This window comes from Desmodus rotundus, chromosome 2 (genome assembly GCF_022682495.2).
Source record: "Desmodus rotundus isolate HL8 chromosome 2, HLdesRot8A.1, whole genome shotgun sequence".
In the NCBI taxonomy this organism is placed as follows: domain Eukaryota; kingdom Metazoa; phylum Chordata; class Mammalia; order Chiroptera; family Phyllostomidae; genus Desmodus; species Desmodus rotundus.
In genome coordinates, this window is record NC_071388.1 from 146,950,716 (window position 1) to 146,973,878 (window position 23,163).

The following is a 23,163-nucleotide window of genomic DNA, read 5'->3' on the forward strand; positions in this document are numbered from 1 at the left end:
TTCCCTGATCTCCATTAGTTTCTTCCTTCTACTTACTCTGGGCTTTGTTTGTTGTTCTTTTTCTATTTCAAGTGTAAAGTTTTATTGTTTATTTGAGATTTTTCTTGTTTTTTAGGTAGTCCTATAATACTATGCATTTCCTTCTTAGGGTTACTTTTGCTGTGTCCCACAAATTTTTGGATTGTTGTGTTCTCATTTTCATTTGTTTCAAGGTATGTTTTGATTCTTTACTTGATCTCATTGTTAACCCATTCATTGTTGAATAACATGTTATTGAGCTGTTATGTCTTTATGTATTTTTGAGTTTTTTCATATAATTGATGTCTAGTCTTATATCATTATGGTCAGAGAAAATGCTTGATATGACTTCAATTTTCTTAAATTTATTGAGACTTGTTTTGTGTCATAACAGGTAGTCTATTCTAGAAGGTGTTCCATGTGCACCTGGAAAGCATGTATATTCTGCTACTTAGGAGTAAAATGCTCTGAAGATATCAATTAAATGTAACTGATCCAGTGTGTCATTTAAGGCCATTGTTTCTTTGTTGATTTTCTGTCTGGAAGATGTATCTACTGATATCAATAGGGTATTAAAATTCCTTAATGTGACTGTATTACTGTCAATCTCTCTCTTTATGTCCATCAATATTTAGTTTATATATTTAGGTGTTCCTCTGTTGGGTTATATCCTCTTGTTGGATTGTTCCCTTTATCATTATGTAGGGTCCTTCTTCGTCTCTTACTACAGCCTTTGTTTTCAAGTCTATTTTGTCAGATACGAGTATTGTTACCCCAGATTTTTAAACCATTTACATTTAAAGTGGTCATGGATAGGTTCATATTTATTACCATTTTATTCTTTTAACTATGTGCCAATGTTATTTTGTTTGTTTACCTCCTTTTCCTCCTCCTCCTCCTTCTTCTTCAAGAAGACCCTTTAACATTTCTTGTGATACTGATGTGGTGATAACAAACTCCTTTGCTTTTTTGTGTCTGATAAGCTCTTTATTTCTTTTTCAATTTTAAATGATAGCCTTTGTGGGTAAAGTAGTCTTGGTTGTAAGTTCTTGCTTTTCATCACTTTGAATATTTCATGCCAATCCCTTCTGGCCTGAAATGTTTCTGTTGAGAAGTCAGCTGACAGACTTATGGGAACTCTATTGTAGGTAAATAACTGTCTTTCACTTACTGCTTTCAAGATTCTCTCTTTGTCTTTAACTTTTGCCTTTTTAATTATGATGCATTTTGGTGTGAGCTTCTTTGGACTTATCTTGTTTGGGACTATCTGTGCTTCCTGTAATTGTGTGTTATTTTTCCTTCACCAGGTTAGGGAAGTTTTAAGTCATTGTTTCCTCAAATTGGTTGTAAACAACTTGTTCTCTCTCTTCTCCTTCTGGTGCCCCTATGATGAGGATGTTGTTATACTTCATGTTGTCCCTAAGGTCCCTTAAACTATATTCATTTTTAATTTCTTTTTCATTTTTCTCTTCTGATTGGGTGTTTTTATTCTACTTTGTCTTCCAAATTGCTGATTTGATTCTCTGCATTATCTAACTGACTGTTTATTCCTTCCAGTGTATTCTTCATTTCAGATATTGTATTCTTCATTTCTGGCTCTTTTTTATGGTTTCTATGTCCTTTTTATGCTTGTTATGTCTTTGTTGAAGTTTTCATTAAGTTCCCTGAGCATCCTTATAACCACCTTTTTATACTCTATATCTGGTAAACTGCTTGCTTCTATTTCATTTAGCTCTTTTTTTTTTTTTCTGGGGATTTCTCTTGTTCTTTCATTTGGGGCATGTTTCTTTGCCTCCTTATCTTGGCTACCTATTTGTGGTTGTTTCTATGTATTAGGTAGATCTGCTATGATTCCCAGTCTTGGTAGGGTGTACTTACATAGTAGGTGTCTTGTAGGACCCAGTGGCACAATCTCCTTGATCACCTGATCTGGATGCTCCAGGTATGTCCTTTGTGTAGTTTATGTGGGCCCTCCTGTTGTAATTGAGTCTTGTCCTAACTGCTATTGGCTCCTTCATGTATGAGGTCAACCCTCAGGCTGGCTAAAAGTGAGGACTGACCTTGATCACAATGTATGAACTGTCATGCAGGAGCTGACCCCACAAAGCAGAATTTGTCTCAGCAGGGCTTGATGTCTGTCAAGATCTCCCTTTGGATGTGCCACTTGTGAACTTAATTGGATCCTGCTCAGATATTTACTGAGGTTGTCCACTAAGTGTGTTGGTTTTGGGACCTCTTGTGAGGGACTCTGGTGCAGATCAATGTCGGATACTGCCTATGACTGGCCCTGGGCAACCTGTTTGGAGCTACAAAGTGATCCACAGTTTGTGGCTCTCTCTGTTGGGCCTGGGTGTGCATGGGAAGAACAAACCTGCACACCAAGGACAGATTTTTCCAGCACCGGGTCCAGGGGCAAGTCCACAAAAGTCCCAAGGCACCCTAAGATCTGGCTCCACCTGCCTCTGTCTGCTGCTGCAGGAGTCTCATTCATTGAAAGAGCCTCTGGTGATACTCTAGTTGCATGACATAGGTTCTCAGCGAGTCACCAGGTATGGGTGAGTGATGTTCATTGTTTGATACAGGTTCAAACTTAGTGCCAGTGCTGGCTCTAAGGCCACTCAGCAAATGTACCAAGGTACACCAAGTCTAGCTGCCACCCACTGGGTGCCCGCTGACCTTTGTGGTGGTATGGGGGTCTTACATAGTTAGGATGAGGCCAGCAGAGTTTATCAGGCCCAAAAAGCCAATATTTGGCTGTGTTAAATGATGGTTTTACACTGGTTGGCTGTGTGAGGGAAAAATACCCCCAGTCCTAGAGCCACACAACTCTGTCTGTCCAATGTTCTGCCCGAAGCCCGAGCTCAGAAGCCAATTCTTTTCATTAATTGCTTCCAGATCAACTAATATTTTTTAGTCAACCCATGAAAGGACCAAGAGAATAATAACACCCACTTGACCTTGAACTTTTAACCTCAAGAGTGTGTCCTCACATCACTGGAGTAGGAAAGCAATGCAGGCTGAAGGAGGAGCTGCATGCAGGAATCCTTCCCTGCTGTTTTCTCATAACATTTCTTTGGAATGGTGCCCCAAACTCTAAGGGTAATTTTTCAGCTTGTAACATTAGGGGATTGCATCTGTCTGATTATTTGATCCTATAGGAGGATCAACTAAGAGCTTATCAGAGAATCAGGAAAACATATTTGGGACACTACATATTTTCTTTCTGGTTTTCCTATTTTTTGTTTTGCTGCCAGGCACTTTATAGCTCATTTGGGGAATCTTTGCTCATTTCTTTTATTATAAAGTTATCATGTTATAATATACTACTGAACATGTATAAAGATCCCCACATTTTTAGGTAACTAAAATTGGATTTTAATATATTTTTTAGAACCCTGTGGCTTACTAATAATGGGGAGATGGCAGGATGAGGGACTGGGCATAGCTTTTTAAATTGTTAGCATATTCTGGTTTCTCTAGAGTTAAAATTTTCAACTCCCTTTTCAGGGGATTCAGATTGCTGCTTGGCTGCTGCTCTTTAATTTCCAGATCTATGTATATGGGTTATGGGGAGACACCATCATGTAATGGCCTATGATTCAAAGCATATAGTGCACCTAATAAGACAGAACATCTTTTCAGGCTATCTCTCATTTGCCACCATAACTGAGTCTTCAGTAAACCATTCAAGTTTTTAAATAGCTCGGCCATTTCTGGGAAATGGGTCTGTGGTAAGACCATGTGATTCCATCCATGAGCATTTAGTCCATGGTTGTACTTCCTTTCCTGGGAAATTCAGTGATAATCTCACTTGGGGCAGATGCCTTGAAAGGGATGTACATTTTCCATGAGACTTACCGCAACCACTTCCTCTTACCAATGGACCTTTGAATTGGGACAAATCTCAGCATGCTCCTCAGGGGATGGATACATATAATTTATCAGCTTATACAGCTGGAAGTGGCTCTAACATCTTTCTTGGATAAGTGACTAAAACATGGACTCAGTGTTGGCATACATTTAATGTGGTGACATGCCAGAGCTTTCCTGTCATGATGTGGAGGACAGAATCCACAGGCGTAGGGAGATAAGAATATTGTACTGGATTTGTCATGTGCAACTTAAATGCGCATCCCCACATCTGTGTCCCACTAGGAGACCCAGAATGCATTCCCTTCATTAAGCCGTGGGGAAATACATTAGCGAAGGGAACACCTGCGTCTTTGAAACAATTCTGTGGTTGCTCTCACTTGAAGACCAGGTGTGATTATCAGGGATGCGGCCATGGCCAGGGGTTCCCCTATTTGGTTACGATGGGTGTTGGTATGGTTTCTTCACATTTCTTTTTATTAGGATTTATTGAATACCTTAGATCTGGATGTTTGTGGTTTTCAATGAATTTGGGAAAATTCTGGGCATTGTTTCTTCTCTCTTCTTTCCTTTGGGGACTACAATTACGTGTATAGTAGGCTGCTTGAGGTTGTCCCTCAGCTCACTGACGCTCTGGTGATTATTTCTTCAGTCATTTTTCTCTCATTTTCAATTTTGAGTAGTTTCTGTTGACTTGTCTTTGAATTCACTAATACTTTATTCTGCAGTGTCTAATCTGCTTTTAGTCCCACCCAGTACATTTTCATCTTGGACATTGTATTTTTTTCAACTCGAAGTTTGATGTGGATCTTCTTCATACAATTACTTATTTCCCTAACATGCTTACGGTTTCCTCCATTGTTTTGAACATGTGGATTATAGTTATAATACCCTTGACTATTTAGTTCTATTTTCTGTGTCATTTTGAGTTAATTTTAATTGATTTTTCTTTATCATTGTAAGCCAGATTTCCCTATTTCTTTGCATGCCTGGTAATTTTTGATTGGGTGCTAGCAATTTAAAATTTTCCATTTTAGGATGTTGCATATTTTTTGTATATTTTATATATGTTCTTGAGCTTTGCTCTAGGATATGGTTAATTTACTTGGAAACAGTTTGACACTTTAAAGGCTTGTTTTTAAAGTTATGCAGGTCTAAGAAAGTCAAAGAATGATATTTTTCCTCTACTACTCATGTAATATATTTCCGAGTATGCTACCAACTTTCCTCATTAAGAGCTTCACACAGTGCCTGGCCTGCAGTAAGGCATGGTAAATCTTGTGCTATTTGCAGTCTGATTTTTGCACCCCTGGTGTCAGTAAATTTATTTGTGTTTCTGCATCAATAAACCTCAGTAGTTTCTCCTTTTATTTATTTTTTTTGTTCAAGTATGACTTAAATTTCCACCTGTGGGTTCCTGATCATTTCCCATTGTAATTTTTTCAATTATACCTTTTTCTGCCTTGCTTAAGCAGAGACCTTGTTTAACTGTCGAATTAGCAGCAGGAAGCAGATGGTCCACTCAAACTAGGTAATTTGAAGAGAGTTTAATAAAAGGAGTATTAACAAAGGTGTTGGCAGGTTATAGGAAAATCAAGAAGAGTAGTGGAGGACCCTGGCTAGTAGAAGGGTGCTGTTATCCTTCAAGACCTGAAGGGACAAAGGACAGAATGGTGACTAGAATCAGAGAGAGAAGGCAGCTGACAGGATTAAAATATTCAGCCAGCCTGTAGCGATGCCACGGAAAGGGAGCCAGTGCATAAATACCCTGATTTTTACCTCTCTCCATTCGGTAGTGCTCTCCATGAGATGAATCCAACAGGAAGCCAGAGGGTGAAGGAGCCTGTGGTTATAGTCCAACAGGCCAGCTTCCTGCCTGGACACAGAAAAGGGTGCCAAAAAAGAAAGATCAGTCTAGAGGAACAAGTGGGAAACATCCAGTTTATTCTAGACCTTGGACTTCGTTTGGACACTTTTCCCTGGGTGTGCGTATCACATCTACTCAATCCTATGGGCCGATCTTCCAGTTCCTTTAGATTCATGGTTGTGTGGCTGTTCTCAGAGCCATCTATTTCTGATTATGCTCACAAAGTCTTTGTATGTTATGGATTTTTCAAGTCCTGGGGTAGGGAACTCTGAGCTTCCGTAACCTGGAATGGGGGAGAAGATTGCTAGCCACAGTCTGGTAGTAAAGAAAGTAAAGTGCTAGTCGCAAGGGCCTGAAAGTATACAGCCTCATAAGAGGAGGTTTTGTTCTTTAGCTGTGAACAAAATCAAGCCATTTCTGGTTCACTGGAAAGAATCTGCATCAAGAAAGGAAAGCTGTTACCTTACGTGGACTCACGTGGGAGGAAATGACAGGGAGGGCTTTGAAGTCTGCCTCTCAGCACCTTCCACAGGCACAAAATTCACCTTATTTTTCAAAGTCTTTAGTGAAGAAGCCATGGGTGGAAGGCAATGGAAATAAAAATTAATAATTACTATTATTAATAACAACAAAGGAGAGGGAAATGAGGTAAAAAAAATAGCGTGCTGGTAAATATACACATAGAAGTCAAGGAAACAGGTGAAATAATAACAAAACGGAAAGTGAGAATTATTGCTACTTAAGACAAACTTTCACCTCGGGCACCACGGGTAATCTTGCACTTGGAAAGGGCAGGCCTCTCTCCAGCTCTGGTGGTGGCAAAGGAACCAGGGACCAAGCTGCTGCCCATTCACACAGTCAGGGGAAAAAGCAGGCCTGGCCTGAGTGACTCTTCTTTATTTTGCATCCCACATTTTGCTCTCTGAAATACCTTGGAAGCAGCTCAGCCAAGCCAAGTGAGGAAAAGGGAAAACCTGGCTGGCAGACCTGCACCAGGCAGGAGCTATGTTGAGCCATTTGATGGGTAATTTCAGACTGCTGCCTCCAGAGTTGTGGCCCTACCCAATGGCTGTTTAAGTATTTTGGATATATTGTATTATCTAATATCTCAAAAGAAAACTCACATTCCAAGTTCCCCCTAGATTTTAAGTGCATGTTTGTTTTCCTAGCTTTGTCTTTCAGAGATCAGGACTCTGTTGTCGCGTTGCTATTGTAAGGATGGAAAAATAAGAACATTTTAACATTGTGCTGTTTGCATTTCGCGACAGTGAAGAAGCAGCCCCTTATTAGTTGGCAACACTGTTGTGACATCAGTGGTGACTTTACTGCTTGGGATTCAGCTCATGAAATAGTTTCCTCCCTGGTGCAGTTCTTTTTACTTTTTTTTCTTCTTTCACCTTTCATGTTTCGTTTTCATGCAAATGAGTGGCAAAATGGCCAGCCATGCTTCCTGTCTTTTCAAGAATGGGCTACCAACGATGCTAGCTAGCATTGCTGCTTGACCCAGTTCTAAAACTGCGGAACTCCAGGAGCCACTTTCTCATAGCTACCTCTGAATGGGCAAAGAAGCTGCCCCGGTCCTGTCCGGGTGGGCTGGGGGGCGGAATTTCACAGTCCAAGTGGAGTAGGGAGAGCCTGGCACAGAGGAAGCAGGGGCTCTGCCTTGGCATGGGGTGTGGGCGCCTGAGTGAGGGGAGGAGGCTGCTCCCTGACGTGGGGGTGAGGGAGGCACAGGAGGGGCCCGTCTGGAGTGTGGGAGACTGGTGGAATGAGAAAGATTTCTCTGCCAGGGGATGGGGTCAGTGGAGGTGACAGGAGATTGGTTATATGCAGGGCGACCAATTAAATAAGAAATATATTGAGGAAAACTGGAGTCAGGCTTCTCATGATTGGAGAAGAGAAATACACATATAAAAAGGGAGAAAACTAAAACTGGGATATAAGAGTTGAATTGTAGACATTAGTATAATCTCATGGTTTTCAATACATGGAGATAGAGAAGTAAATGCAGATGTAAATGTACATGTAGGCATTTGTACATTGCAACTAATTTTTGTATTGTTTTAAAATAAAAACTGTAAAAAGTTACTATAGGGTAGTAGTACAATTTAAAAATGGAGGTGAGGCACTAACAACATGGTGTCGTTCAAAGAATAAGTGAGGTCACTTGCGTCGCGGGTATAATCTAGTGTCTGACGCGCAGTAAGCTTTTAATAACTATTATTATTATCCCCGGGGATAAAAGCATATCATGAACACTGTTTTGCATCTTGGTTCTTTCCACTAAAAATATATCTTTGAAATCTTTTCATAATAGTAATACCTTGTTTTTTAAAATTAATAAATCTAGCTTGTGTTCTTTACTATATTTTATAATTAGAAAAAAAACAATAATCACGGGGGATGATCTGCCTTAGTATGTCATCTGCCGATGACTCATAATTTAATTAATTCTTGTTGCCAATGGAAACCTCTGGTTGAACAAGGCAAGTGGTATTTTAATAGCAATTCTTTAGTGGAGGGAATGAGAAGAACATGTAACACCAAAAACATACAACACCAAATCTATGGACTCAGGGGTATTCACACTAACTTTTTCTGCTTTTGGAAAGCTCTGAATCAAAAGAATTGGCTAATTGAAACAGCTGTCAAAATTAATTTCTTCATCCACTTCTTCAGTCTCTGGACAGATACCCCTAAAAAGACTGCTGTGACCAGAGACTGTTTGATGGGCTAGGAAGGCAGCGGAGAACACACGAGTTCCTGCCCTTTAGGCCGCCTCCCATTCTAGTAGTGGGCAGACAGATGATAAACAAGCACCCTGTCTCATGTGGCACACAGGTGGTAATAAATTATACATTAGATCAGCCTCTTTCCTTCACGAAGAAAGATAATTGGATAATTTTTAAAAGTTTGTGCCTTACTTATCATTTGACTTTTAATAACCTTTTGAGCCTTGGTTTCCATATATCAAAAATGGAGATAATAATAATTATCTTATAAGGTTGTTGTAATCAAGTATGTTAAATGCCTGGCATAGAGCCAGCCCCTTAGCAGGTACTTGATAAACAGAGCCATTATTATATGTAAGTTGTATAATTTGTGGTTCTTGTTTGTGTGACTACGATAAAGGGGTTGCTTTGATTGAAGCTCTTTCCTTCCCCAGGCGGGGTATGTCACTGATCTAACCCCAAACCCTACTACCTGCTCCAACATGGCTAGTCACATTCCCTTTACTTTCCTATGACACCTCCCACCCACAGGAACAGGAAGTCCATTCTTCTATTGGGTTGCCTTCCAGAGCAATCCCAGGAAATCTGTTACCTATGCTGCAGCCCACATTTTGAAGGTCACTTTGCACTTCCCATAGCTGTGTTTTCCAGGTGGCCCTTCTTTCATGCTGTGGCTCACACTCAACCCTACAAAGCACACCAAGGCCGGTTTAGCCCTGCAGAATATACTGAATATTTAGGGCTTTATCCTGAAAACAAGGAGGAAATGGAAAGGTTTTAAATAGGGAATGACTTTGCTTCATTTATGTCTGAAAAAGAATCCTCAGGTTAGTCTGTATAAAATGAGGTAGAGGAGTCAACAGAATAAGCAGGGAGGGTGGGGCCCTGCTGTAATCCAGGTAGAAAATAGCGAAGCTGGTCTGGGTAGTAGAAAGGTAGAGAGCACAAGCTTGAGATTTATTCTCTTTGGAGGCAGAATTGATAGTGCTGCTGATGGAATGTATGTAGGAGTGGAAAGGAATAGGGAAGTTTTCAGTTTGAACATGAGGGTGAATTTATTTATATCACTGTGCCATGTATTAAAAATGGGAAAAATGCATGGCATTTAATACAAACTCTACTAAGAGCTAAGAGAATCTCAAGTTCAGTGCATGACACTGCAGGGATCAGTGGGTACTGCTGGGTTTTACCTCTGGCCCTAAATAAGCTGCGCGGCCCCAGCCTAGCCTGTGGAGGCCTCTCCGTGGCGAGGACCAGCTCAAACCACACCTGCAAAATGTCCAGGCCTCTGCAAGCCTCAGTCCCATGCCTGACCCATCACTCCTCTCAGAGTAAAGCAGTTCCTCCCCTCTTCTATTCTGAGGCATGTTCATCTTCCACCACAGGATGACGAAGGGTGGGGGAAATCCTCCCTCAGCTGGGGGGTGGCCTCAGCTTCACTGCCCAGCCAAGGCAATCAGCAAAATGTCCCAAAGTGCATTTCCCAAAGTCTAGGCTCTTCAGTAGTAAAGTATGAACAGGAAATTGGGCATAGGTCAGTTTACAAACATTTTATGTCCAGAAAAGTGTTTGTTGAATTCTTCAAGAGCAAGGCCCAGTAAATATGTCCATAATTTCCATTGCAAAGCGAAACACTTCATATCTCATGGACTGTAGCATCTGTACTCAGATGTGTGGGAACCTCAGTGTGTTTTTCAAGCACGAAAGAGAGTTAGGTACTTGCTTCACATTGTTGCAAATGAAGGGTCAGGGTTTTAAAACAAAAGCAGCTTCCAAGAATCAGTTGTTTGGACAAACAAGCCAACTACCAATCCCCAATGGACGCCTGCCACTGTGTACCTGAGGAAGCCTTTCTATGGCACAAGCTCTCCTTCCCATTCTTGTTAAACAAATGCACTTGTAAAATAACTGGCTCTTTTTTTTAATTGCTCCTCCACTTTTATTTTATTTTATTTTTTATTTTTCAATTACAGTTTACAGTCCATATTATTCTGTATTAGTTTCAGGTGTACAGCGTAGTGGTTAGGCCAGCATATACTTTATAAATTGTTCCCCTAGATATTCTGAGTACCCACTGGCACCATATAGAGTCATTACAATATTATTGACTATATCCCCTAGGCTGTACTTCACAGCTCCACGACTATTTTGTAACTACTAGTTTATACTTCTTAATCCCTTCACCTCTTTTACCCCATCCCCCTCTGGCAGCCATCAGTCTGTTCTCTGTGTCTATGAATCTGTTTCAGTTTTGTTTGTTCATTTATTTTGTTCATTAGACTCCACATATAAGTGAAATTGTATGGTACTCGTCTTTCTCTGACTGACTTATTTCACTTAGCATAATACCTTCTAGGTCCATCCATGCTGTCACAAATGGTAAAACTTCATTCTTTTTATGGACGAGTCATATTCCACTGTATTATATACAGCGTTTTTATCCACTTGTCTGTTGATGAGTACTTGAGTTTTTTCCATAACTGGGTCTTAATCAGAAGTGACACTGGGTTCGCTTTGCAGAGCACCTACCGCATATGACTGGGTTCAGAAGGTATTGTTAAAACAAGGTGGGGATAGATGGGTATCCCTAGAGGAAAGATTTGTGTGCAAGATTTTAGTGTCTAAAAAAGCCATCAACATAACTCAAAGTGTAATTAGAAGTCTTCACCATCCTGGGTCCCTTGGCTTTGCCTCTTACACCTCCTCCCCACCCTCACTTGGACTTCTATGAGGTACCCATTCATTTCCCTCCCGGAGGCTGGTGCTCAGCTCCACTTGCCAGCCTCTCTGGCAGCAGCAGAAGTAAATAATAATGACAGCTTGCAACATTTGTTAAGCTCTTTCTGTATACTGGTAAGCAATGTGCTTAACAATTTACAAAGCAGCATCTTATAACCTTGCAATAATTCTGTGAGTTGGTAATATAATTTCATTATACTCATTTTACACACAAAAGGCACCAAGCCTGACAGATTAGGTCTTTTTCGGTAAGTGTCTGAAGTCAGGATTCGGTGACTTCAAAGCCCAAGCCCTGTCCTCTTTGCATTCAGCCCTTTCTTGTTCCCTTTCCTTGTTTCTCCTGGCTCATGCTTCCTGTTATTAGCCTCTCTATTCAGTTAACTTCCCTCCAACAGATTCATCTTGCCCTGTTCCCGGGTTCCCTGAGGATTCCCTGGCAACAAACATGTCTTGAGGTCTTCAGCTAACTAGTGTCTTTGCAAAGTGCTCTCTGCCGCCCCCACCTGGCAAGCCTTAACACTGACTAGCTTCTTGGTCAACACATTTAAGAGTAGCATGACTTTTTCATATGATTCTAGTTCTATTCATCAAATGCATATGTGTTACCATTTAAATCAAAATAAGGGTGATCAATTCTCAAGATCAGAATTTAAGAATACATTCACAGTCTCAAAAATGGATTAAAAACAAGGTATTATAAATTTAACTTGGAACTGGATACAAGGGTCCTCAAGAAAAGTTAACGGGAAGTAAGCCTATTTCAAATTCAAAATCCTTTGAGGCTTTCCCTAGAGATGAGAAATTATGATTTTTATTATAAAGACTCTGTCTCTTTAACATAATTTCTTGCTTATGCATATTTTTTTTCATGAAGTTTGCAAGAGTGTTTCAGGAATGTTGGTCTACAGTGTAAATTTACTATTTTGAGAAGGTCATTACGTCTTCAGCTTATTGGGAATAAGCCAATGTGCAATTAGTAATTGTCTTTTGGGATGCTGAATTATTTGTTTGATTCTGTTGTGTGCCAGGCATACAGCAGGTATTCAGTAAATGTTTGATGAATTACAAAGAGTACCTAAATAGCTTTTACAAGGTACAGAGGAGTGGAGAGGAATGTTATTTGACTTGGGTTAACACTGGAATTTTTCCTAAACACAGAGTTGTTTGAAGGCTTTAATGCAACAAAACACTACTAGAACAATGAAATGGGTATTTCATTGTACTAGTTAATGACTTTCTCAGGCATTTGGCTTTCTTACCATGTGATTAGCACTGTTATTTCTAGACCAATCAATAGGCACAATTCTAAGATTAAGAGTAATTTGGATCATTATTCTCCTTTCATCACATACTCATTATTTTCTGTTTGAATAAGACCGGTAATCAGTGTTATTTACTAATCTTTACAGTGAAACTTTAAACCACTGATTGTTCCTGCCTTTGCAGGTATTAAACACCATTTCAAATATCCTTTCGATAGTTTTGCAGAAGCTAATGAAGTCCATTTTTCCAGATTTTCCAGTCCCCTGGAGGAACGCTGGGAAGACAAGAGTCCTTAAGGAGTGTGTGTATTCCATATGTGGCAGCTGTTCCTCAGAAAGCCACCTAGGGATAGAAAAGTACTTTTTCTCCTCCTCAATTGCTTTTCTTTAAAAATCAGTTTACAAATTATCCTCGAAATATATATAAAATACACACGAAGGTCCTGTGAAGTTCTTTGATATTAAAAATTTCGAATGTTATAACTCTAACATAGGCAAGAAATTAGAGGACAGTACCCTTTAATTTTGGATTTAATTAGTAAAACTTAAAAAAATTCTCTTGGTACTCTCGGTAGATTTCTTCAGGAGAAGTTATTAGTTTATTGTAATCAGTTCTAAAGCTTGAACATTCTGTATGACTTGAATGCAGCACTTTTTTCCTGCCTTGTCCTTGAATTCTTTCCAAAAATCATTAAGTATTGGACACATACAGTAATGGCAGATTTGCTTAACTGTCACTATTAATCCAGTTTATAACCTCTAACATTTTGTACAAGGAATTTCGGAAAGAAGCCCTTACAAAGACATGTGATGTCCAGAATAACCAGAGCCAAATATAATAATTTCACAGTTGAAAGACAGCCAAAGTGCACATTTTCTGAGTGTGGTTTTACTGAGAGTCTCCATGCAGATACAATATGGCTTTTAAGAACCTAATCTTCATGGAAAAGGTCTTCCTTGTCATAGCAGTGGGCTGACTTTCAAGCCAAGGTCAAAGGAGGTCTAGGCTTAGTTTTCTGTTTCTCAACAGGACGCTCCCGGTTTTGAGTTAGCGCAGCACCGACTGCGTTGTGCGGTGAGTGGGGGAGGAGCGCCGCAGCTCCGCCCGCAGACTCCCAGCCTGGTGCTTCGCGTGGGTGGTTGGTGCTCTCCAGTCGGCCACCGCCTGTGGTCACCTTGCCCCTGTAAGCCCAGTGCTCTCTGAGAAGGCAAGTCACACTTGGGGCTCTCCCTCCCGTTATCCCTTTTAAATCTTCTGAGACAGCGGTGACCTTATGTTACCATTATTAATCAAGAGTTGTCTAGATCTTCAAACTGTAAACCTGAAGGGAAAAGTAGCGAGGTCAAAGTGATTTAATTTAGATGGCACTGAAAGAGACCAGGAAACAAGAGCATGTTGATAGAAAATGTCAAATGCCATTCATTTGCTGTGAAACTGAATACAGAGGACATGCAAGTCTGGAACAAGAATGAACCAATGAGTGCACTTTTGCTTCACGGCCCGGCCTCTCCCTGACAGAGGCAGAAGCGTGGAGATGAAAGGACCAGAGAGGAAGACAAGCACCCAACCTTGATGTGGGCGAGATTTCTGAGGGGAAAAAAACACCTAATGTAATAATCATGTACTTTTTTCCCTGAAAAAAATCACTATGTTTTTAAAAGTACTCCCTAAGTTTATTATATGCAGTGCTTTGATGTTATAAAAAGTTTAGAAACATATTTAATCCTAATTTTTTTCTTATTTTTTAGGTGAGAAAAGATTGAAAATTCTATTTTGGATATTGGAGAATATCGCGTACACTCCTCGCGCCCCATAAATTTTACTTCCATTGCATAAGAGCCCCATCTTGTGGTTATTTGTAAAGTTTTCACTAAGGATGTGTTGCATTTTCACAGTTAGGGGCATAAGTGGTTTCCTCTCTTTTAATTTTCTGTTTAGGCTAGTGGAAATCAAGCGGGAAAGAAGAACAAGCATGCATCGATTCAGTTTAAAAGGCCATAGATGGCGGGGGGTGGCTAGTATGTGATAGGTTTTCAGTAAATACTGGCTAAATTAACGTTGAGTGAAGGAAGGTTGTGTTAGAGGCTAGGAGACCCTGTAATAAGGCCCTTCCAGTTGCAGCACCACCAGCTCCCTCATTATCTTGTTTCTGTCTGCTTCGCTGGACCTTGGAGGCTTTCTCATTGATCTCTGTATCCCTACCACTCAACACAGAGCTGGGCCATGCCAGGCCCCTGCGATGGGTTGGACTCTGGTTTCACAGGGCAGAAACACAACCGGAACTGGCGTTAGAAGAACTGGAAGGTAATGGCTCATACAACCAAACAGCCAGTGGGACAGAAGAAGTGGTCCGCTAAGAGATATTTGAATGCCAGCAGGACTGTTTCTCCATCCTGTGTCTCTGAGTCTCTTTGCTCATTGCTTGATTTTCTCCTCTGCTTATTAACTGGCTCTTGGCAGCCTCCAGGCTCACACCTTCACAGTTCTCTAACTGCAGGGAGGACACCCTCCTTTGCCAGAGAAGTTTTGGAAAAAAAAAAAAAGAAGAAGAAGTCTGATTGTCCTCTTTTGGGCCATGTGAATGAACACCCTTTGGCCAACTGCAGTAGCCAGGACTTTGGCTACGCTTGGGTAAGTGGACCACAGCTCACCCAATCCCTGTGGATAAGGATGTAGGGTGGTGTGAAACAAACAGAACACCTGTCTGCAGGAAGGAAGAGAAGTAGTTTCTTTATTTCTCTTAAGGAGGAGACAAATAGCTTGACACACCTACCTGAAAGATTCCTTCTTCCCCTCTCCTCTCATTGTCTACCATTTCACCCAACATATACTTGCTTGATAAATGAAAGATTTTCCAGGTAAGTAGAAGATCCAGGGTAGGTGTAAGTGGTATTTGTTTGAAGATAAAATCTGGAGCTGGAGAAACCCCACGTTTCCTTCCCTTATTAAATCTTTGAGCTTTTTTCTCTCCCCAGCTACGGCCATGCCTGTTCTTTCTGTTAGAGTCTAAACCAACCATTCTGTTTTTTCTCCCTTGGACTCAGTACTATCTTTATCCTTTGGATATTTTCTCCTCCTCAGTCCTGGCTCTGGTCTATACCCACTTTCCCCAGCACCCCTATGTCCCCTGCCATGTAAAGAAAATGAGACAAAAATAACAAAGACGACCAAATTTCAATGTTCGAATAATCCTCTCGAACTGTTTCTCCTTTTAAGATATTAGAAGTATGCACACAATCAAAAAGATGTTTTTCTCCCCTATGACATTGCTTTGATTTTATTTAAATACTGAAGCAATTTATGTTGCTAAGATAATTGAGGTTCACTTTTGCTTTTCTAGGTAACATTTTATTTTGAGCATTTTGTTCTCTTAGATTTTGAAAATATGACTTTGAGTCATTATAATATTCCATTGTATTTTCCCAAACTGTGTAACTATTATCCTGCTCTTAGCATTTTAGTTATTTACAATTTTATTATTATAAAGAACATTGTGATGAGCGAGTGCCATTGTTATCTTTAACCTCATCTTTGATTTTCCTTAAAAGATATTCATGAAAATAGGATTATTAGATTGAATCCTATGAATATTTTTTCTTATAAGCTTATTCCACTTTCCCCTCATTATACACTTTTGAAAAATACTAAAAATACATAAAGAAAATAAATACAATTTATAATAAGCTCACTATACAGAGATAGTAAATATTACAACTTTGTTGCATATTTTTCTTTTCATGTGTACATATGCTTTAAACAAAAACATAATTACAAAGACACTTTGACAATCTTTATTCACTTAACAATAATTCACATTTTTCTATACTATTAACAATTTTTAATGGCCCATAGTTGTTTTATTATGTGGATGGATACTATAATTTGTCAACTGACCCATTGTTGAACATTTAGATTGTTTCCATCTCAGGCCATTTTAACTAATTCTTGCACATAAATCTTGGTGCACAAATCTGATGCAGGCGTGAGGTGCCCGTGTTTCGAGGCATGTTATAACTTTTAAATATTTAGATAGGTGGAATGTGGCCTCTGGTTGTAGCCTTGCCTGGACCCCACAGGTGTTAGGGGTGGGTCTGGCTGACCCACAAGGACGAGGTATTTCATCCCAGAAATGACAAGGCCTGGGCTGGAGGGGGTACATAAGGTGAGAAGACAGTGTGCCTTTTGTAACTCTCATTCTGGAAGAATTTGAACAGCAGCATAACCTTGGGTTGGGGAGCCAGCAGTGTGATATCGGGCAACTCACTTGGAACAGGTGTTTGGTGAGGAAGAGATGAGATTATGGGTTCAGATCCCGGAATGGTAACAGGCACTCAACCATATAAGTTCTTTTTCCTACCAGGAGAAGGGTGCTTACCTACCAGGTTCTTACCTGCACCTTTACATATCAAGACAAAAATCCCCTTTGCACAGCAGTCAAGCCCAGAGGGAGAACAACAGCAAACCAGCACATGCACGCGCAGGCAGGGTTTGTACCACTCGTCTGTATGAAAGACAAGCCCAGGCGGTTGTTTTATGCTGTTTAGGTCGAAAAGTCACAGACAGGGGCTTCCCAAGAGACTGTCATCTGTAGCCACTGTCTGCCCCAACCAGTTCCAAGAGCTGCCTCTCACTCCCACAGCCGGCAGAAGCAAGCTTCTGCAGGGGCCCAATGGGGAAGAACTGAGCTGTTTAGGAACGAACTGCCCACCTACTGTTAAGTAATGTTCTGTCTCTAACACAGTCTTTCCACTTAGGAAAATGTGCTGTGCACTTGGCTGCAGCCTTTGCTATGCGTCTGCTTGACAAGCCCGAACTGCTGCTCTGAGGCCCAGCTCCGCACTGGCAAGTGGTCTCCGAAGATTCCGCCCGCGTTCAGAGCCAGACTACCGTCGGGATAGAGGGCGGGCAGCAACGAGTCTGCTAGGAGGGTCTGGTGCAGTCGTTAGGAGCGTTAAGCAGGGGAGCCCATCCCTGGGTGACATCCCTCCGAGAACACCGCCACCTAGCAGTACTCCCCAGAGGTGTCCAAGCAGCGTGGGCTGCGCAGAGTGGGCCCCGCTGCAGTATCAGGCTGGAAGGTAGTAAAGTTTTGTTATGGGCTTCCCAGCGTTCAAGCTAAAGCCACCGTTTTCTTAGCTTCTCAACAGCACCCCATCTCTTATTACAAGTACAAGTTAATCTGGACTTTCCCCCCTTGGTTTCCTAATGTCAGCAAAGAAAGGTGTTTCCGATCATTAATACTCCCTTTGCTGTGCAGCTCTGTTTCCTCAGGCCTGTGGTAGGCACGTGGCTGGTGTACAGCACAGAACTAGAGTGAAACACTTCACGCACCTTCATAATTTGCTGCTGGTGAACAGTTACTTTCTATGATCAAAAACACACAAGCAGTTTCTCAAAACGAATCGCATCAAATTCTACCACAACTCTCAACTCAACACAACAAAACACCCAAATGACTGAGTTTCTTAGGGAAATTTGATTACCAAATAACTGGGGGGGGGGTCACAAATTCTTTTGAAAAGAATGCTTATTTCTGAAAGAATCCTTAGGCTCTACAGTTATGGAGTACACTAGAATTCTTCGCCAAGTTGATCTGTGGCAGGCAGAAAGCTTGGTCGAGCAGTTGTTTAATACAATTATCTGCATTCTTAGCCCATAAGGAATCTTCTGAGTATCACTTAATTCCTCTTGATTATGGTCGTTTTTAATAAAACTAATAAAACTTTTTAAAAAACAGATCTTCCTCCCACTTTTAAAATGTCAATCGAGAAAAGATTATTACCGGTCCTTTCCATTAAGTCCCTCTGTTAGTTAGTGTCCTTGGAACCCACTGAGTACCTGGCAGGGATCAAGGTGTCTCGTACAGGCCTCACCTCGTGCACACGTTGATGGGCGATCTCTGCTAGCAGAAACAAAATTCTGGCGAACTAGATACTGCTGTGAAATTTTACGCTGTTGGTGTGTCTCTTTCATTTTTTTTTTTTTAAAGAGAGTTCAATAAACAAGTGCTGTGGGTCCAAGTCTTGACCACCCCTTTAAACCCATGTCTTCCTCCTGTGGCATTTGAACTTGAGATTAGCTCAGGTGACCTTGATGATTGCTAGCCTTCGTCTCTAACCCTGGAGGGAGACCAAGGATTTCTCAGTAATTAAGTGTTGAGATGGCTCCCTTCTCTCCTCACCTCGTAAGCTGAATCGGGTGGTTGATGTTTCAGGCATAGGTCCAATCCTCTTCAATTTTCCCCTCTGCCTGAAATGGAGAGCCAAGAAAACAATGAGGGACTAGACTTTGTAACTGCTCATTATGGGGCCATTCATTCCACTTTTTAGTATGCAGTATGTTAATAAGCCGAGACATTAAGGCAGAGGGTCCATAACTAACCCACAGTAATAACTAAGAGTAGCGGCAATGGTGTCAGTACATGCTATGGATATTACGTGCTCCTGCAAATTGTGACATTTTAAATAAACTTCAGTCTTGAGGTATTGAAAAAACATAAAGGCAGCGGTGAAGTACAGAGCACGTGAGTTGGCACAGCAATTCCTGCCTCTCAAGCCCCCGCTACATAATGAGACTTTAAATCTTCATCTCGAAATATACGGCTCGTCTACGATTTTAAGTGAGTTGTAAAACTTTTATGGTGTGTGCCTTTACGTTTAAAATATTCTCCACTTTTATAGTAAAGGTGACTGAGATGGACCTTGTGAATAATAGAACAACATGTTTAAGCCATTAACTTCCCCTCTCTGAACAACACATAAGCCTTCCTGATACACGTTCCCTGGATGAGAGTGGAAACAGGGAAGAATCTTGAATTAACCATTTACCTAAAAACAGACTGATTTTAACTCTAGAAGTGGCCAGGTGGTACTTTAAAGAGGTAATCTTAAAATTTCTGCCACCAAGTTGAAATGAGGATTTAAAAGCTAAAGCCAATTATTATAGGCACTTGGAGAAGACTCAAATATTTGTTAGACCTAAGTGTTGAAACTGTAAAAAGTCTATACCCCCAACACTGGGTTTGGAGGTGCCGGTCTGGGACGTGGGAAAGCTGACTTAGGCCTGTGGGATGAGTTCATTCCATATGTGCAGAACTAATTTTAAGTCCAAAAACTTTAGTGCTTTTTATTTATTGCCAGTTCCATCACTGAAGTGCAATTCTTTGATTACATCAAGCTCCTGTGGATTTCTCAATGAAACACAAACACTTCATCTGCTTCCTCTCTGTTTCTAATTTTTTAAGCATACATACTCTGAAAACATGGTAGTCTATTAACTATAATACATACATATACAGACAGCTTAACATGGTGTGTGTGGCCCCATTTGGATGTAGTGACAATAGTGTTAAAAATGGAGAAAGCAGTGATTCGTCTGGTTCTGTCGTCCCTTTCCCACTGAAGTCACATAAAATAACTGGACTGTATTATAACCAATGAAAAGCATTTAGTGAACAGTGTCTTTTATGCGACGCCCTATTAAGCATTATCCAAAGGACACTAGTTTTAGTCTCTTAATCAAAGTTCTGTTTTCTGTCAACTCCCATGAAATATATACTTCCAAAAATATTTAGTAAGAATGTAATCGTTTACAGAATTCAGGGATCTTCTTCAGGCCATTTGTATTAGGCTAATATCCTGCTTCAGTATTTATAGAGGGCAAAGAATATGGCACTGGGTCTTCTTTTCCTCAACAGGGACCACCGTGGGAACGTTAGCTTCCTTTTTATCTGTACTCATTTGCTCCTCCCTTCTCCCTTCTCTCAACTCCCAGTCTTGGTTTCAAGGGGAGAGTCAACCAACTGAGCCTAGGAGAGAGGCTGCCAGGCTTGGAGGCGAGTGGACGGTTGTTTCCCGTGCGTCTTTAGAGGAAGTGAGGGGAGTGTCTATGGCTGGAAAGCAGGTAGAGAGTGAGGTCAGATGATGAACGCAAGCCTCCTTCCTAGGGCCGCTTTCCACAGGCATCGCCCCGCCCTTCCCACCGCTTCTCTCTTGTCTTTCTCAGTCTGAAAATAGTCAAACCATCCCTCCGCTTTAAAAAAATATTGAAAAGGCTCTTTAGCAAGGGCCTGTGTGGGCTATTTCCCAACAATTTTTATATCCTCTAAAACACACACACTGAAATTGTCTTCATATTATATGAATAAAATGCATAATTTATTTTACAATATTCCTGTAGCTTTCATTTGCATACACCAATGTAATTATTTTAAAAGTTACTTCAAAAGGCCAGCATTAAGAACCTTTTTGGCATGATGGATCTGTATCCTGAAGATTCTTACACAAATCTACACATACAATGCACCAAAAGAATAAAGCCCATTTCACCGTATTATAATGTTTTTAAATAAAATAAAATACAACATTTTATTGTCACAAGAAAAAAAATGCCCAGTTTCCTTTATACGTCTCTGTGTGTGTAATTAGTATTAAGGCTACAGTGGCTGTTGAAAAGAGACCAGATTTACTTGAAAGGTCCAGGCTTACTCTACTAAAACATTAATGTATCCAATTAAATAACACTTGTTAAACACTTGCTATGGAATTCCCAAAAAATCGCTTCCCTTGAGGAGCGGGAGTTCTGTTTCCGCCTCAGGGTGTTCAGGAGGGCTGGCTCACCTGACTTTGCATCTTGTCTTCCTTGAACTCCAGTGACTCTCTGCAAAGAGGGGTTAATTCCCTTGTTTGGCTCAGAAGCATGGGTATGAGGATCCTCCAGTGAGGTCCAGGGAGAGAGCTCTGTAAACTGCACAGAGACACACAAGTGTGGGCACTATTGGGACCAGCTCTGCGTACCCGTGAGCCCAAGAACTGACGGCAGGACTGAGGTGGCATCGCTGCTCCTTTGCTGAAAAAGAGAAAGAGAAAAGGAGGATTGGTCTTCTCTTCATTCCCAGGATACTGTTAAGGGTTGACACTCCCAAGCCCCCCTCACACAGCCCAGGAAGAAGGGAGGATGCAGTGCAGCCAGGAATATAATGTCCAGATTGCTAGAGAAGCTCATTGGGCAGGGATGGAAATCTCCTGTCCCAGGGCTGCAGTTCAGATGGCCCATGCCAAATTGTCTGCTTACAGGAGGTGAACATTCTTTGATGGGTTGGAGGACGTGCTCCACTGGTGTGCAAGGACGTGGAGCATAAACCCCGTGGGCAGAAACCACTGAGGCGGCATAAATAAGTGGGGCGGCTCACTGCAAGAATGTTAAGGCTCTCTTGGTTCGTTTCTTTTTTTCCAGCTTTTGAAAGAGGCGTGGTTACAGGGAAATATTTTACAACTCTAGGAAAAGCGTCAGTGCAGTGGAAAATGGAAACGGATGCATGGCCTCGGAGCAAATAAAGAATGCTAACTGTGGCCAGCTATGGGTAAAGGGGACAGACAGCTGCTAGGGACCAGGGGTTTACTGGGCCACGGGCCCCTTTGGTGAAAAGCCTCTGAGTCCCTTCTCAGGATGATGTTTTTAAATGAAGTAAAGCACATAGGATCACGAAGGAAACTAATTAAGTCAAAATTCAGGGGTCCCATAGATCTAGGCTAAGACTAATTGGCCCTGTGCAGCAATGTGGGGCTTGCAGTGCCATTTTTTTTTTATTTTCTAAGACAAGCCAAGTTCCACATTTTTTAAACGAAACTTTCTGATTTTTAAGTGTCAACATCACAAAAAAAAAAAACAACAGTAGGCCAGTCTACCTGAGCTCATGTCTGTGTTGGGTTGTCAGCGCTTTGAAGCCTCCAGGTGTGGGAGGCTCTTTGTAAACGAGGAAGGGGAGCAGTCCCATCAGATGTCAGCAGATGAGACTGGGGACAGGGTCATGAGCGAACCAGGGAAAGCCTAACACGTGGCCTTTTGTTCAATGGAAGAGGGCAACACACCGCAGAGTGGATGTGCTCGTCCTATGTCCTTGATTTCAAGTTCACAACAAGGTCAGTCATTGTTTTCCTTCCTTTGTGATTTTAATTTCAGTATTCTACCTTGCACTGTGATTTCCCACTGAGATATTTAAATAGATTTTTTAAAGTTTGACTTTGAAAGTTAAGGTTTTTAATTTAGTTTTATTACTTTTTTCTACCAACTCGTAGAGAATGGGTTTTTCACCCTGATGGGAAAGAGGGGAGAGCTAGTGTTTCACCGTCAGCACAGAAAGGCGATGCCTGGGTAGACACCGAAGGAAAAACACATGGGAAGGTCCTCGTTCCAGTGCCGATTTCTTACAACAGTAATCTCTAGAAAGGACTTTCACCTGTTTGAACGTAACTGAGAGTAGGTTAGATCAAACAATTATCATTTTATATAATTAGAAAATATATTGGGGCCTCAAGAGAGTCATAGCATTCATATATATTTGGGTTCAAATGGATTCCCACACTCCAATAAATGGAAGCCATACCTTAGGGCCAGCAATGTTCTCTTTCCCAATAGAGTCAATAAGGTGTGTAGGGGTTATTTTTTCTAGACCAGTGGCTTCTACATTTTGACCACTGCATGTAGAAGAGAAGTATTTTTGCATTATTATATACATAGTATATATGACATTACATACATATATATACATGTATTTATAAAACAAGTTTCGTGGAATAGTACTTGCTTTCACTCAGAAACATATTTTCTAATTTATTTTACTATTCTGTCCTATTTCAATTTAAAGTGTTGGTCCGAATCCACTAAGTTGATTTT